Source organism: Colossoma macropomum, unplaced genomic scaffold (genome assembly GCF_904425465.1).
Source record: "Colossoma macropomum unplaced genomic scaffold, Colossoma_macropomum, whole genome shotgun sequence".
NCBI classification, from domain to species: Eukaryota; Metazoa; Chordata; class Actinopteri; order Characiformes; family Serrasalmidae; genus Colossoma; species Colossoma macropomum.
Window position 1 is genome coordinate 287,772 of NW_023495265.1, and position 14,741 is coordinate 302,512.

Here is a 14,741-nt window from a genome sequence, read left to right on the forward strand (position 1 = left end):
AGTGTGTGTGTGTGTGTGTGTGTGTGTGTGTGTACGCAATAGAAATTAAAGTAGTTTCAAACTTGCAGCTTACTATATTTAACTGCTCCAATATCTTAAACCAAACATTGTTTGCAATATTGTTGTTCTCAGCATGACAGCATGACAGCATGACATGTTCCATTCGGTTAGAGATTCTCTATTTTTAGATAAGAAATTATTTGAAAATGTAAAAATGTGGACTATTGACTTATGTGGAAATATGGAAATGAATTTATTGGAAGGTATATGGAAATATTTTCCATATAATTCATGAACATCACGTTGTCATCCACAAATTACACAGAAAAGCCCAGGAGAAAATGGAACACACCATGCTAGCAAGAAATGGATCTTCAAAACCACAAAATTTGTATTATGGAAATATATGTAAACTAATGACAAAAGATTTAACTTAGATCTTCTGCATCCTCAGAAGGCACATTTCTTACCTGTTGGTCTGCAGACAAGAACATCTCCACAGAAGGTTATTAAAATGAACAGGAAAAAAATAGGATTTTTAAGATGTGAGTACTTTTTTCAACGTATAGCCAAATAGAACAGTAAAAGTATAATGAGATATTTTAGATATTTGGGGTAGCTGTAAAGTTTTATTCAAAGGTATTTTGTGCATTTAACATTTACTGATACTTGCTCGTATAGCATGACAGACACTGTGTTACTTAGCTAAGGCTATATTTAGCACATTTGGCCAATAAGAATGTGTTATCTTCTTTAAATATTCAGTCAATAGTCTGATGTGTCAAAGTATGGCAGTATTTTATTGTGTTCAAGCAGATATATGTTTATAATGAGAGCAATAAAATGTAAGGGAATTAGAAAATAATCAACACAAAGAAAGATTTATTTGATTTAGAGTGGTGATGTATATGTGGTAGCACTTTACTAATTGGTAATAACTTGGTAATGATACAATAATATTACAGTAACAAGTTGTACAGGTCTAAAATTAATGCTAATTTTCTAATTGTAAAGAAACAGTAAGGCAGTTTTTTAATCATTCTAGGATTTCTTAACATTACAGTTATTTACCCCAAAACAATTCTGCAGAAATGGTATATTAGTATGTAAGTGTAGTTATTCAGGAGTAGATGAGATAAATATACTGAGATTACAAAACAGGCTGAAAAATATATCATTTTTTGTGTTACCTGTTAAAAAATACAGTTACTCTATTATACAGCACAAATCAGACAAAAGACTTTGCTTAATAGAAATTTGTTTTATCTTTATACAACATGTTCATGTTTCTTTTCCTTAACCTATCTTATTATTTTTTAACAAACATACACCTACAACATAAACATACAACATAAAACCTATCTTATTATTTAACAAACAAAAAATAGCTTGTAATTTTAGGTTGGTACAACTTTTAGTATTATTTCACATTTTATTACTTATTTGTTATAGCTACAATTGCTAATTTATTATTAAATAACAACTTCAAAATTAGCATGTAATGTTTAGGTTAACACAACTTGTTACCTTAATATTACCATATAATTAGTTCTTATTACTGACCTTTAAAATGCTACCAAATATGCAGCAGTGATTTTGGACCAGCTGTACCAGAAAAACTTGTAATCTTTTGTGCATTATGTAAATATTGTGAGTGCTTGTTTAGACCAGTGCATTTTTAGCTTTTTCTCCTGTTATTTAGATGAACATATTTACTATTAATGTTTGGGACAGTTTGTTACCAGTGTAACTTCTCTTCTTAGTCTTTGTGACATGCTAGGATCTCTGTTCTACATGTACTCTCTTCTATAAGGACAACAGTCATCACAAATGACTTACAGTAGTGATTTAAGCAATGAGGCTCCTTAGTGTGAAACTCTTACGACACAGCTCATTTAGAGATGTAGTCAAAGGATACACTGCTTGTTTTTTAGCAAAATTAATGGACCATAAAGTGCAAATTTTTACCAATCAAACAACTCCTTGAATAATGGTATTTTTTCTACTTTTTAAAACAGCATATGTAATAGCAATTCATAGTTTAGTAAAGAGTATTTTCTTTCACTCTTATTTAGATTTTTTACATTTCAGTTGTTTTCATTACATGTGAATGTAATGAATTATAAATAAAAAATGATTCACCAACTTGCATTCTCTAAACCTCAGCCAGAAACACGGTTCATAACTAAGATTAGAATGTTGAATTCTCACTGAATATACATCACACACACACACACACACACACACACACACACGCACACTCACAGACACACACACACACACCTATGGGACAGTATATCCTTGGAATTTTCCTTATTCCATCTTCATACAGAGTTGTACAGAGCTAAACAAGATGGGCAATTACTTTGTTTTTTTAGTACTTTAAGAATTTCAGCATTCCGAATTTAAGAGTACTTTAACAATTTTTAAATTCTTTAGTAATTGGTACAGTGTGTCCCCCTTTTGCTTTAGTGGCAGCATGCATTTGAGCAGGACTCCACAAGTTTGTGCAGAAGCCTCTGATGAGTAAATCAAATACACCAGAGAGTCCCCTGACCATTAGAAATGAATGAAAAAGGTCAATTTCACAAATTTCTTTAAATTTACAAAATGACCTGTAAGTTTTTAAGATTCTAAAACTTTTGTTGTTTATTTGAAGGTTTAAATGAAAAAAAAAAAAAAAAAAACAGATTTTCAATATGGTATCATAATTTTGGACCGTATCAAATCAAGTCAGGTCACAGTTTATTCATTAAGCACTTTTTACAACAATCATTGTCGCAAAGTAGCTTTACAGAAATATCCAGGTCAGAGCCTCCGTGAGCAAGAAAGCAGCAACAGTGGGAAGGGAAAATTCCCACAGAACAAGAACACTTCAACTTAACAATTACATACATATACAATTGTATACATGACTTAACAATTATATACATATGCAACATTTTACTTTTAAACACATGGAACAATCCAGATGTCAGGCATGGTTTTCAGTGTTAAACAGCAGAGCTGGGCCTGGAATTCCTCAGCATATGACTGATACTTAATTTTTCTTGTATGCTTGTATGCTGTATTCTGTTGTTTAATATGTTGTGGGGGGTAAATATATCCTGTTTCATTCCTTTGGGTTGTCAATTCCTGCAAGTTGTGCTTAATTGTAATGGTCTTTGTGTGAGAATTGTCCATCGTGGATTCTGCATTTAAATGCAACTGCAGTGATTTGAGACTTTAAATTTCAAATTTCTCCAAATACATAATCAAAATGTTGCATATCGTAATGAATAACTGATTTTTGCCATTTAATGTTTTATTATATTTTATGTCTACTACTTCTGTGAATATTTTACAGAGAAGAAATGCATTTCTTCGGTGTGTCTTGTCTTTTTCAGATTAAATCACAAAGTTTTATAGACAGATTTATAGTAGATCAGCTAATTCTTCTATGTTGGATTCTTTGAAATGAGGAAGCAACTTTTTTTACACTATTACCTTTTTAATAGGATTGCTGCACTATTATCTAATGATTATGTTAAAGGAAAATGTTTTTGTTTCAAAAAATTTTTAATAAATATTATTTATAAATAACTCTGATTTCAAAAGAGGGTAATTAATACATTTTAGTATGCCATACACTGCATAGTGACAAAGATGAAATCATTTCAAATGCTTACTTAAACCACATAGCTAAGCATCTGTGAACACTTCAGGATGACAGATGGAGTCAGTTTCATGGGACAGTTATAATTTGTACTGTGAATATCCAGTAAACTGCAACCTCCACAGCTGCATGTGTGAGCATTTATTATTTTTTATCTTTCCAACAGGGGTCACTGTGTTCCTACTAACTACAACCACAAACAGCAGTGCTGAAAATTTAAGTAAGTAAAGACTAAAGCCATTGAGTTCCTACCTACTGCCTACTTACTAAAGACTTTTGGTGAACTGTGAAATGTACAGATAAATTGCATAAAACACAACCAAGTCTATATTTGTAATGAATTAGGGGTTAATAGCATCCTCCTCCTCAAGTTGTAAACACTCGGTTTGCTGATTAAAATCAGTTAAAAAGACTTGAAGAATAGAAACAGATTAACCTGTTCACATTTGAACAGCATGAATCTGGTGCTGGTTGACTCTACAGGCAGTGAGTGTTCTATAGGATACATTACTTTCATCTTTTAGCCTTTTATCAGCTTTTAGCGTGTTAGGTGAATTACAGAAAGAGGACAGCAGTAAAAAAAACAAAAAAAAAACACGAATAACAAGGTAGCATCAAGAAATGAAGGAAAAAGCATTTGAGAAGGGATGCATTTTAATGCTCTGAAATTTATGTCAGCAGGTGGGCAGTGAGAAACACTGATTTTTTTTATATGTTAATTGCCATGGTTGACTATTTACCTTAAAGTGACATTTAAGGTAAATTTTTTGCAATCACAGATTATGTTGATAATAGTTTTGGTTAATTAGCCACATATCCAGCATTTCTGCCCAAATTTACATGCACTCCTACCAGATATGAGTTAGTTTGTACAGATATGCCAAAGATGGAAGTGATGAATAACAAAACCATCTGTGAATTTGTATGCACTCATCTTACGGTCAGATGTGACCATAAGCATCTTTAATGAACAAGAACCAAAGTGAGAAAAGTGAAGCAACTGAATATATGGAGGTGATGGAAAGTTAATTAACAGATAATTAGCAGGATTAACACATAGGTGCTAGTAAGTTATCACGTTACTTCTTTATATGAAGAAAAATACTTATTAGTTAATTAACAATGTAATAAGCAGCAGTTAGTACACAGATAATGAGTAAGTAAGCCATAAACTAACGACAAACTTATCAACTAACAGTGTACTTAATTACTAATTGATGAGTGCTTAAACAGTTACTAAGTAACAGCTAATGCTTGATGAAGAGTTAACTAATAACTAAATAATGGGAAATTAATAGTTGATTATTATATAATTAATGATTGATTGGCGACCCTTAATGTAAAGTGTTACCCATGTTTTTTTACTTTATAGTACTGCTCCAGATCATCATTAACTGCTAGTTCATTAACGATGAGTTGCCATGTGTTTCACTCTAGTGCAGCGTCTAGACAGTCTGTGTTATGCACACTACATGAAAAGCTAGTGCAGGGGTCAGCAACCCAAATGTTAGTGAGTCATTTTGTCCATTCAACAAAAATCAAACCATCTCAGGAGCTAAAACATTTTGAGTCCATTTTACCATCTTTGCTGTACCTATGTTTCAGTATGTGCTAATGTCCTAGTGTAGGCTAAAAATATGACACAAACAAAAACTCTTCACCTTGTTCTTCTTTAAGCTTTAGCTCAGCTGTAGCCACTTTGCTTGTGTCACCAGCAGGAAACTTTTCCACAAAAGTAAAACACACACACACACACACACACACGCACACATCTTCTAAGCCGCTTCTCCTTCTTGGTCGCGGGGGGTGCTGGAGCCTATCCCAGCTGTCACTGGGCGGAAGGCAGGATAACAAAAAATAAAACATTTTCTTCTAAAATTTCTCTCAACGTTCTACTTTTTACAAGGCTGAAGTCAGCTTCTCATTCGCCAGCTTCTTGAATTTTCCCTTTCCACCAGAAATGTAACTGCTGCTCCATTTAAGGTGGAATGAAAGAATTCAAACAAGAAGCTGACTTCAGCTTAATGTTTTTTTTTTAGGGTTTGAGTTTCTCGTTGCAGATTAAACATATCAGGAAAACAGCTGTAGAGTACGGAGCCCCGGAGTGGACGGAGGTAAAAAAAAAAAAATTATTCGAGCAAACGTTTTGCAGTTCGTACGCATGTTTTCCTTTATTCGTGGTCACGATTTCTTAAATCGTTCCCTCGTCTTCTTTTAAAAGTGCACACGTTTTCTTTACTTCGTGGGTACGTTTTTGTTTATTCGTGATCACGATTTTCTAATTCGTTCTCTCGTTTTCTTTTAATCGTTGTCATGCTTTATTTTTAATTGAATACACATTGTTTATTTTTTTGATTTGTGCGCAAAATCAATGTTGTAGATACTGGTCATGTTTTTGTCCATTGCAGAAGTAAATAACAGCTCCCTGAGACTGTCTCACGGGTTTTGATGAGTTAGATTGATGAGATGATGGTCAGAGATGCTCATCAGGTCTGATTTTGATTTGGGGCATTATGAGGAAACTGCAGCTCCTCTTCACAGCAAACGGCCCTCAGATTCATCAGTGCAGCTGCAGTTTTGTGATGAAATGAAGGAAGACAATAAACTACAATCACAATCTTCACTAAACTGCACTTTCTAATGATCATATTTAACAGAGATATAGATGCTTAGCGCTGTTTCTGCTCCCGCAACAAGCTGCAGTGTTAGAGATCTTCACACAATTACAGGAAGAAATGGTCAGCGTCAACAAACTCAAATTAAACACACACAGAAACATTAATGTGGATTAAGGTCAAAAGAAAAGGTTAAAAGAAAATGAGGGAACGATTTAAGAAATCGTGACCACGAATAAGAGAAAACATGCGTACGAACTACAAAACGTTCGCTCGAATTATACCTCCGTCCCCTCCGGGGCTCCGTAGTAGTGCTTATAAATGCAAATAAGTCTATTTGTTTCCAAATTATCGATGTTTGTCTAAAATCTTTGTCTTTGCCTTGTTGTTAGCTACTAGGTAGATGAACTAGCAGTTATAAGCTACATTAATTCCAGCATTTAAGACCATTTATTGTTAAGCTGTGTTGAACGATCAGCAGAGTTTTATTTTGCTGCAAATGAGGATTATTTTATTATTACCTACAAATCTAATTCTGATGTGGAGCCACAACAGGACAGTAAAAGAGACACAGGTTGCCAACCCCTGAGCTAACGAATGGAAGCACTTTGGCTTCTAGGAAGTTGAAGGGAAAAGGACCTGGACAAGATCCACACTATATGCAAGTTTTGTCACACTAAACTATGTATTTACATTTGTTCTCAGTTGTTGAGAACCAGAGCTTTTGCACTATGTTGCACACTTTGGAGATATAATGTCCCGTCTCAAAGATATTTTACTGTCACAGTGACACCCACTCTTTACAATAAGACCAAACCTGAAGTGATGGAATCACTGAAGAAAATGGAAAGGATAGCTGTAACGTATTGCACGGACATTCATAGCCACAGGATCTTATGTCACCGTAATAGGGCATTTTATCACAGATGAATGATGGCTAGCTTCTCATATGCTCCAAACAAGAGCAGTGAATGAGAATGAGAGTCCTTCAGTTGAACGTTGTTTCCATTTGATTTATTAATAAAGGATAGGTGGTTGCATGGTATTCCAGGTGGGTACTAAGAGGTGGAAAGGTGGCTCTATTGTTTTCCATGTGGTTGCTAGGGTGTTGCTAGGTGGTTGCTATGGTGTTCCAAATGTTTGCTAAGATGTTGCTAGGTGGTTGCTACAGTATCCTGATTGGTTGCTATGGTGTTGCTAGGTGGGTGTTGGGTTATTGCCAGGCAGTTGCTATGGTGTTCTGGGTGGTTGCTATGTTATCATTGGTGGTTGCTAAAGTGTTGCTCTGTTATCCAAGGTACTTGCTACATTCTTTGCTAGGTGGTTGCTAGGTGGTTGCTGTGGTATCCCCTGAGGGTAATACAATGTTACTACTGCACTTGTCTCACAAATTTGCACATTCATTCCTAAGGGAAAAAGTCATTTAATGATTATTGTATGAAAACCATTACCCATGTCCATTGCTATGGTAGATTTCGTGGTTGCTGGTTGCTAAGGTGTTGCTAAGTAGTTGATGGGTGTTGCTAGGTGGTTGTTTTGATGTTCAAGGTGGTTGCTATGGTGTTGCTAGGTCGTTGCTATGGTATCACTGGTGGTTGTTTGCATGTTGCTAGGTGTTTGCTATGACAGAAAAATAAGAAAAAGAAGTGCCAAAATAATAATAAGAATATAAATAGCGTAACTATTTATTCAATTTGCTTTTAGATAAAAATGAACACGGTTTGAAACAAAGACAATCAGCTACAGTTAGTTTGTGTCTGAAATTGATTGGCAATGAACATATTGATCTCTGTGGACTGTTATGACCACTATAAGCAGTTAAGGGACTCCTGACAAATTATAGGAATATAGCCACAAGCAGTGATCACTGGGGTCCAAGCATGATGTGCCAATTTGGAGACATGTGGACATGTGTAGGCCTTTCAGCAGACAGAACACAAATGATGGGCAGATGGAGTGTCTATCTTTCACAGATAATTCTAATCTGCAAAATTTTGTGCAGATTTTGTGACCTCCTGCCTTTGGTTAGCAACAATTGTCTGAGAAGCAGTACAATTTCAGATAAATTGTATTTTCATACATTTTAGGAGAGTATTGTTCTCATGTTAAGATCATTATTATTATTTTTCTTCTGTGGGATTTTCATACCCCCTTACAGTGGAGTGGCGAACTTGTCACTTTTTTGACGCATGAGCTTGATGTCTGACTGACGTTTTGAAAGAACATAATGACCAAAGCATTGATGGGATGTGCAGACTGTGTGTAGTCAGGGAAGACAGGGAATGACAAAATATTGCAGAAATATTCAGATGTAGTTCAGTGGTTTAAAGCTTTTCACTACTGCATCATACTTGGAGAGAACGCAAAACTAGTCATACATGGTTCTCACAGAGTGTCTGTAACTCTCCATGAATTGCAGGAATAGGCGTAATGCAGAAAACTGAGAAGCCCATCAGTTGAGTTACTCACACAAAAGTCACAGAAGACTGAGAAATGAGATAAGTTACACAACTCATTGTGTTTGCATGGACAAAAATCTCAGTGCTAACATCAAAAGGGAGAAATATCAAATATCAAAAAGGGAATAGCTAGTTAAAAGCTGGAGCAAATTATTCTAATGATGCTTCATGTGGATTTTGTCATATCAAACTTATTGAGACTGGCAGTAAGCAAAACACATTTAATACTTCATTTGTTAGATACTCGCAAAGGTGTCTTCCTTTTGGGACTAGCTCTGCCTTTGAAATATGCAGTAGGGTAATCATTATTTTGAGATAGTTTTCAGAAGTTCAGTCTTATACAGTCATAGGGCATGTGCCTTTGGCCTAGCAAACAGAAAAAAGAGACCTACCTAGGACAGTTAGAGACTATGCAGGATCAGATCTAATGGCTCAGCTATCATTGTGTCACCTAAGAACTGTAATAATTCCACTGAAGAAGGCCATAACACAGATGATGTGGTATGCTTTTGATCTTTGGAAGTTTCTTTTCACCTCCACACTTTGCTCTTGCTCTTTTTGTGGCCAACTAGTAGTTTGAATCTTGCAGTATAGCCTCTATATTTCTGATTAATGAAGTGTTCTGCAGACAGTAGACATTGACAAATCCACATCTGCCTCCTGAAGAATGTTTCTGAACTGTTGGACAGGTGTATAGGGATTGCTTTCAGTATGGTGAAAATTCTTCTGCCATCAGCAGAAGAACTGTGTTAGCAGCTTCATGAAATGGAAATCCATGTCTGAGAAGCTCCACACAAGCTTATGCAAAATATGTGCTGTTATCTGAAGTTTAGTAACTTTTCTAGTTCTTAGTTCATTTAGAAGTTGTGCTACACAATAATCTAGGATTATTCTTATTTTTTTTTTCAATCAGAACATGCTGCAGTAAGTGCCATTCTATAGTCTGGATTGGAATATATCTTGTTTAGTCTAGTGAATTACCATTTAAGCTCAATCTGTCTGACAGTCTGTTTTTATGCTAGAGTATGCTTATTGTACCATGTTCTGCCAGTTTCTTTTACTTCCTGGTGGTTCCACATTATCTAAAGTAGAATGAAAAGTATTCTAAGCATTCAGTCATAACATCCAATTTGGTAGCTTCAGACAGACAGCGGGTAGTTGATCGATCTGGGAGGTTTTCAATAAAACTATTTGCTGTGGAGGATGTTATAATATGGTTGACATGACAGTGTGATGATGATCATATAACTGAATTGCATTTCATATAAAATTAAATAATGATCTGAGATTTGTAATAAATAACATGCAATAACTACTTCAGGGATAAAAAAAAAATAAAAGAATAGAAATGATACATGATACACATAAAGGCTTGTCACAGTACTCAGACTCACTTTGTGTAGAAGACAGGTTGGGTTGACATAGTACAGGGAAGAAGTAGGACACCTTACATCTAGTCCACTTCCCCAGTGAAACCTGTACAAGCCCAAATGAAACTGTGCCGGACAGTATAAGTATGACCCCCATTAAAGTCGCAAGAAAGTTCAAGAATGTGTGGGTCTCTAAACCACATTCATAGTTGGATTTTGTAGTGAAGTAAGAGCATAAAAGTAAGAAAGGAAATGTAGAGTATACTGTTAACAGTCACTGAATGTATTCTTTCATGTCGGTTGTGTTACAAAAAATAAGGTGAAATCATTAAATAATTTTTGTTGTGTCTTTGTTGGGTCACGGGCAATATCTGTGTTACTGGCACAGAACAAGGGAAACTTATTGTCAGTGTAGTAATACTAGGGAACATGGCTACTATATTTGTTATGAAGATGGTTTGCTACAATCATTTCTTCAGGAAAAAAAGGAAAATAGGTTTTGCATGTTGTATTATGCTTTACACATGTTCAGCCATTGAATGGTGCTGCTGTAGGTACTGCAAGTACTAAATATGGTGGGGAAAGTGTGATTAAAGAAAAGGAACATCCATATCTGTGTTTTTCTTTTATCCTGTCCAAACTTGCCATCAGTAACTAAAAACAGTGTCGTTCATTGTCATTTTTGACAAACACATTCACAAACAATGTCAGCACTATCCACATAAGATTTAGGAATATTGGTTAAAACAAATGCATCACAGCAAAACACGCTCAAATCCTAAACTACATAGTAGAATCAGTAGATCAGATGCTAAAACAGTCTTACTAGCTTAAGCTGAGATAAGCAGAGAGAGGACCCCGAGCTATCGCTGCAAGATACTCACCCAGCACTTTACAGCAATTGAGTCCCAATGGTGAACAAAATCAAATCTGAATTGTCTAGTGAAACGATGCAAATAAAAACAATTCAATGTTTTGACTCTACCCTCCTTAATTGTACATGTTGTAACCCCAGCATTGCTTATCACAGTTACTTTTATGTAAATAATAATGTATTTTGCACTTCTGCTTATATCAGTCAGGAGAACAGGGCTTGCAGGAATGTTGTCTTTATTCAGAGAGTGCTCTATCCATCTGCAGTAACCCAGTCTGACAACAGTTCTAATATAAAGGCTTCTATACTGAGCATTTTGCCTGCAGCTAGTAGTCCTGCTGAGAATTATGTCAGGACAATAGACGTTCTCTTGTAAACACATACAAGTAGCTGTTTATGAAGTCAGGACACACCTATGATCAATAGCTGACACAATTGGTGTAATAGCTTAGAGTGCAGGTTTTCTTCACACCAAAAAGGAAATGATTAAAATAATTAAAATAAATGAAAATAAAAATAACTGCACAGTTATTAAAATATCAAATTACTTTCATTTGGAGAAGGATGTCCAATTGGTAATGTCTAGATTTCTCTTCAGTGTGTGCGATTAAGTTGAATTTATCAAAGGTTTGTAATATGGCAGTCGACTGTGGATGAAGTTGTTCCTGCTTTCTCCTTAGTTTGTCCTCCTGGGTTTAAGAATATGCTTAGGGTTCAATGCAGCAATATATAGGGCCCGCGTTATTTTAAGTGTTTCTAATAACTGTGTAGTTACATGTGAACAACATATACAACAAATAATGTAACTGTTAATGATTTAGTCACTGTTGCAGATGGATAAAGGAGGATACCTTATGTAATTACACGTGTATCAAGTTCAGTTTTGCCTCAGGTAATTACACAAATGTATCTTAATAATTGTAACAGCCTATTCTCTCTCACATAATTATACAAGGGTAATAACACAAATGTAATTACATTTGTAATCAGACTATAACAGCAGTTTTGTTCAGAACCTTTTTTTACAGCAGTAAAAAGGAAGTATGTAATAACATATATTAAGACATAACATTAACACTGATGCTAACACTGTATCTGTCAGCTTTCCTAACATTTAGCTAGCATTTATGTTGCTAGTGCTGTGACACTGTAATCAGTTTCAACTTGAAACCATTCTGTTATGTGACAGAACAGCAGACGGCCCTTTATCTTAAAAATGTACCTTTAATGACATCAATATGTTGCATTACTATATTACCAATGCATTACTTCACAGTACCTAACTACACAGCAACTGTCCACTTATTTTAAAGTGTAACTTTAACACTACACTGCAGGAAAGTTCCTGTATAGTTGCTATATTGGTACAATGTAATTAGAGAATGGTATTAATCAATGTAATGCAATTAGGTTACCTTGTTACAACACAGTTATCCCACAGTAATTATGTAAAATAAATGTAATGTTATGTAAAACATACTTCTTTTAATTGCTGGAAAAGACTTCTGATACTGTAGGGTATCAAAAAGATACACAGGTGTAATTACATAGGCTGTACTTCTGTAATTCATCTGTAACATTGACTAAATCATCAGTAGTTACAGTGTTGTTGCATATGTTATTCATAACTACACAGCTATTGGAGACATTTAATATAAAGTGGGACTATATATACTGTAAGCACAGGTATCATCTATGTTTGCTACATTTACTAACAACACTAATCATACTGTCATCAGGACTTCTTTCATTAATCATGTTACACACTTGGGCAGATTCAGATGCAGTGCAACCTATTCAGTAAAATCACTGGTAACACTGACGTTGGTTAACTCAATGGAAACTGATCTGTTAGATTCTGCATCATCCCCTATTAGATCTTTCATCATTCTCAATAATTTATGAGTCCTGCTCAGTTTAATTACCTGTGTTTTAATCTTTTCAATCAAGGCTTCTGGCCTAAATATAATGCGCCTTTTTGTTCTTTCAGGTTATTGGTGAGGTACATCATAAAATAAACACTGAGTAGTCCCAGCAGACTCATCCACAAATTCTCATGTATCGTTTTTTTTTTTTCATCCAGTGGTCTAATCAATCAGTACTAAACCAATTTGCTCAGAATAATATAAGAAAGGAAGAAAACTTGTTTAGTCATTGAGTGAAATCTGGTCAAATAATTCCATGTAGATAAATCAATCCCTTTCAAGTGGGGAAACTGTACAGATCCAAGAAAATAACTTGAAAGGCATCTTAGTAAATCAAAGATTTAATGTATTTCCCTGAAAGCACAGTTCCTTTTGATAGGCAACAATATTGCCTGGAGACCTGTCATTGTTACCAGTGTTTTTCACAATGAAATGGATGAAGAGAATGACCTATAGTGATGTGAAAAAGTATTTGCTTATTTAGTATTTAACTTATTTCTTCTATTTTTGCTAATTTGTCATATTTGAATGTTTCAGATCATGAAATTCATTTTAACACAAGATAGACAATACAAGCAAACATAAAATGCAGCTTTTAAATGACCGTTCCATATATTGAAAATAAAGACTTATTCAAACCCTATATTCCATGTGATAAAGTGATTGCTCACCTATACCTAATAACTGGTTGTGGCACCCTTGGCAGTAACAACTGCAATCAAACCTTTGCAATAACTTGCAATAACTCTTTTTCATCACTGTGGAGCAATTTTGGCCCACGCTTCTTTGCAGTATTGTTTTAATTTGGCTACATTGGAAGGTTTTCGAGCATGCTGCCTGTTTAAGGTCGGGTCTGAGCACCTCAGTGGGATTCAAGTCAGGAAATTACTCAAAAACCTTCATTTTGTTTATTTTGAGCCATTTAGTGTTGGACTTGCTTGTGTGCTTTAGATTACTGTCCTGCTGCATAAAACAACTGTGCTTGAGCTCTTGGTGAAATTTTGGTAGGCCGCCACTCCTAGAATGATTCACCACTGTCCCAAGTTTTTTCCATTTGTGGATATTGGCTCTCACTGGGGTTCACTGGAGCCCCAGAGCCTTAGCAATGGCTTTGTAACTCTTTCCAGACTTGTAGATTTCAGTGACTTTCCTTGCATCTGTATTTGAATCTCTTTAGAATATGGCATCATGTGCTGCTTTTTAAGACCCTCTAGTCTGCTTCACACTTCCAGACAGGGTCTATTTAAGTGATGTTTAGATTCAACAGGTCTGGGAGTAATCATGCCTGGGTTTGACAAGTGAAAGCAGTTAATTGGATTTGGTTAACTGGTTGATTTATTAGATGAGGGGGCAATTGCTTTTTCTCATATGGCCAAGTATTTTCGTTGTTGAGTTACTCTTCATTTTTATGTATTTATTGCATACTGCAGAAATGTTTCTTTCTCTAATTTTTTTCACACCAAATTTGTTCCACTGTTATGCTTCTCCAGTCAATGATGCTAAACTTTCAAGAGAAATAATGTATTTAGCTTAACTTAGGATGATGTGATGACTTCAACTATACTTCTATGTGTTCCTAGAAAAACTTTCAGCTTCTTCACCACTGATTCATTTTTTATTGGTTTCTTTACTAGCTTCTTTTAATGACCCCTGCAACAACTACACTGCTCTGGATCAACCCTGGAGAGCCACGAATTCAACTGGACTGTGGATCTCTGACAGAAAGTTCAACTGGAATGGCTGGTATCGGCTGCTGTATTATGGGATGGACATCCGTATGCCAGAGAGCTGTGTTGATGAATACAGATGTGGTACTGATTACACTCTATGGCTGAATGGTCCT

At 35.2% G+C, this 14,741-nt stretch overlaps 1 long non-coding RNA gene across 1 annotated transcript; it reads left to right on the forward strand.

Moving 5' to 3' along the window:
- Positions 1 to 471: 471 nt before the first annotated feature.
- On the forward strand, positions 472 to 14,641 carry LOC118801324. Its single transcript, XR_005006493.1, has 3 exons — positions 472 to 545; positions 3,822 to 3,875; positions 14,533 to 14,641. It is a non-coding gene; the product is annotated as an uncharacterized LOC118801324 (long non-coding RNA).
- The last annotated feature ends 100 nt before the right edge of the window (positions 14,642 to 14,741 follow it).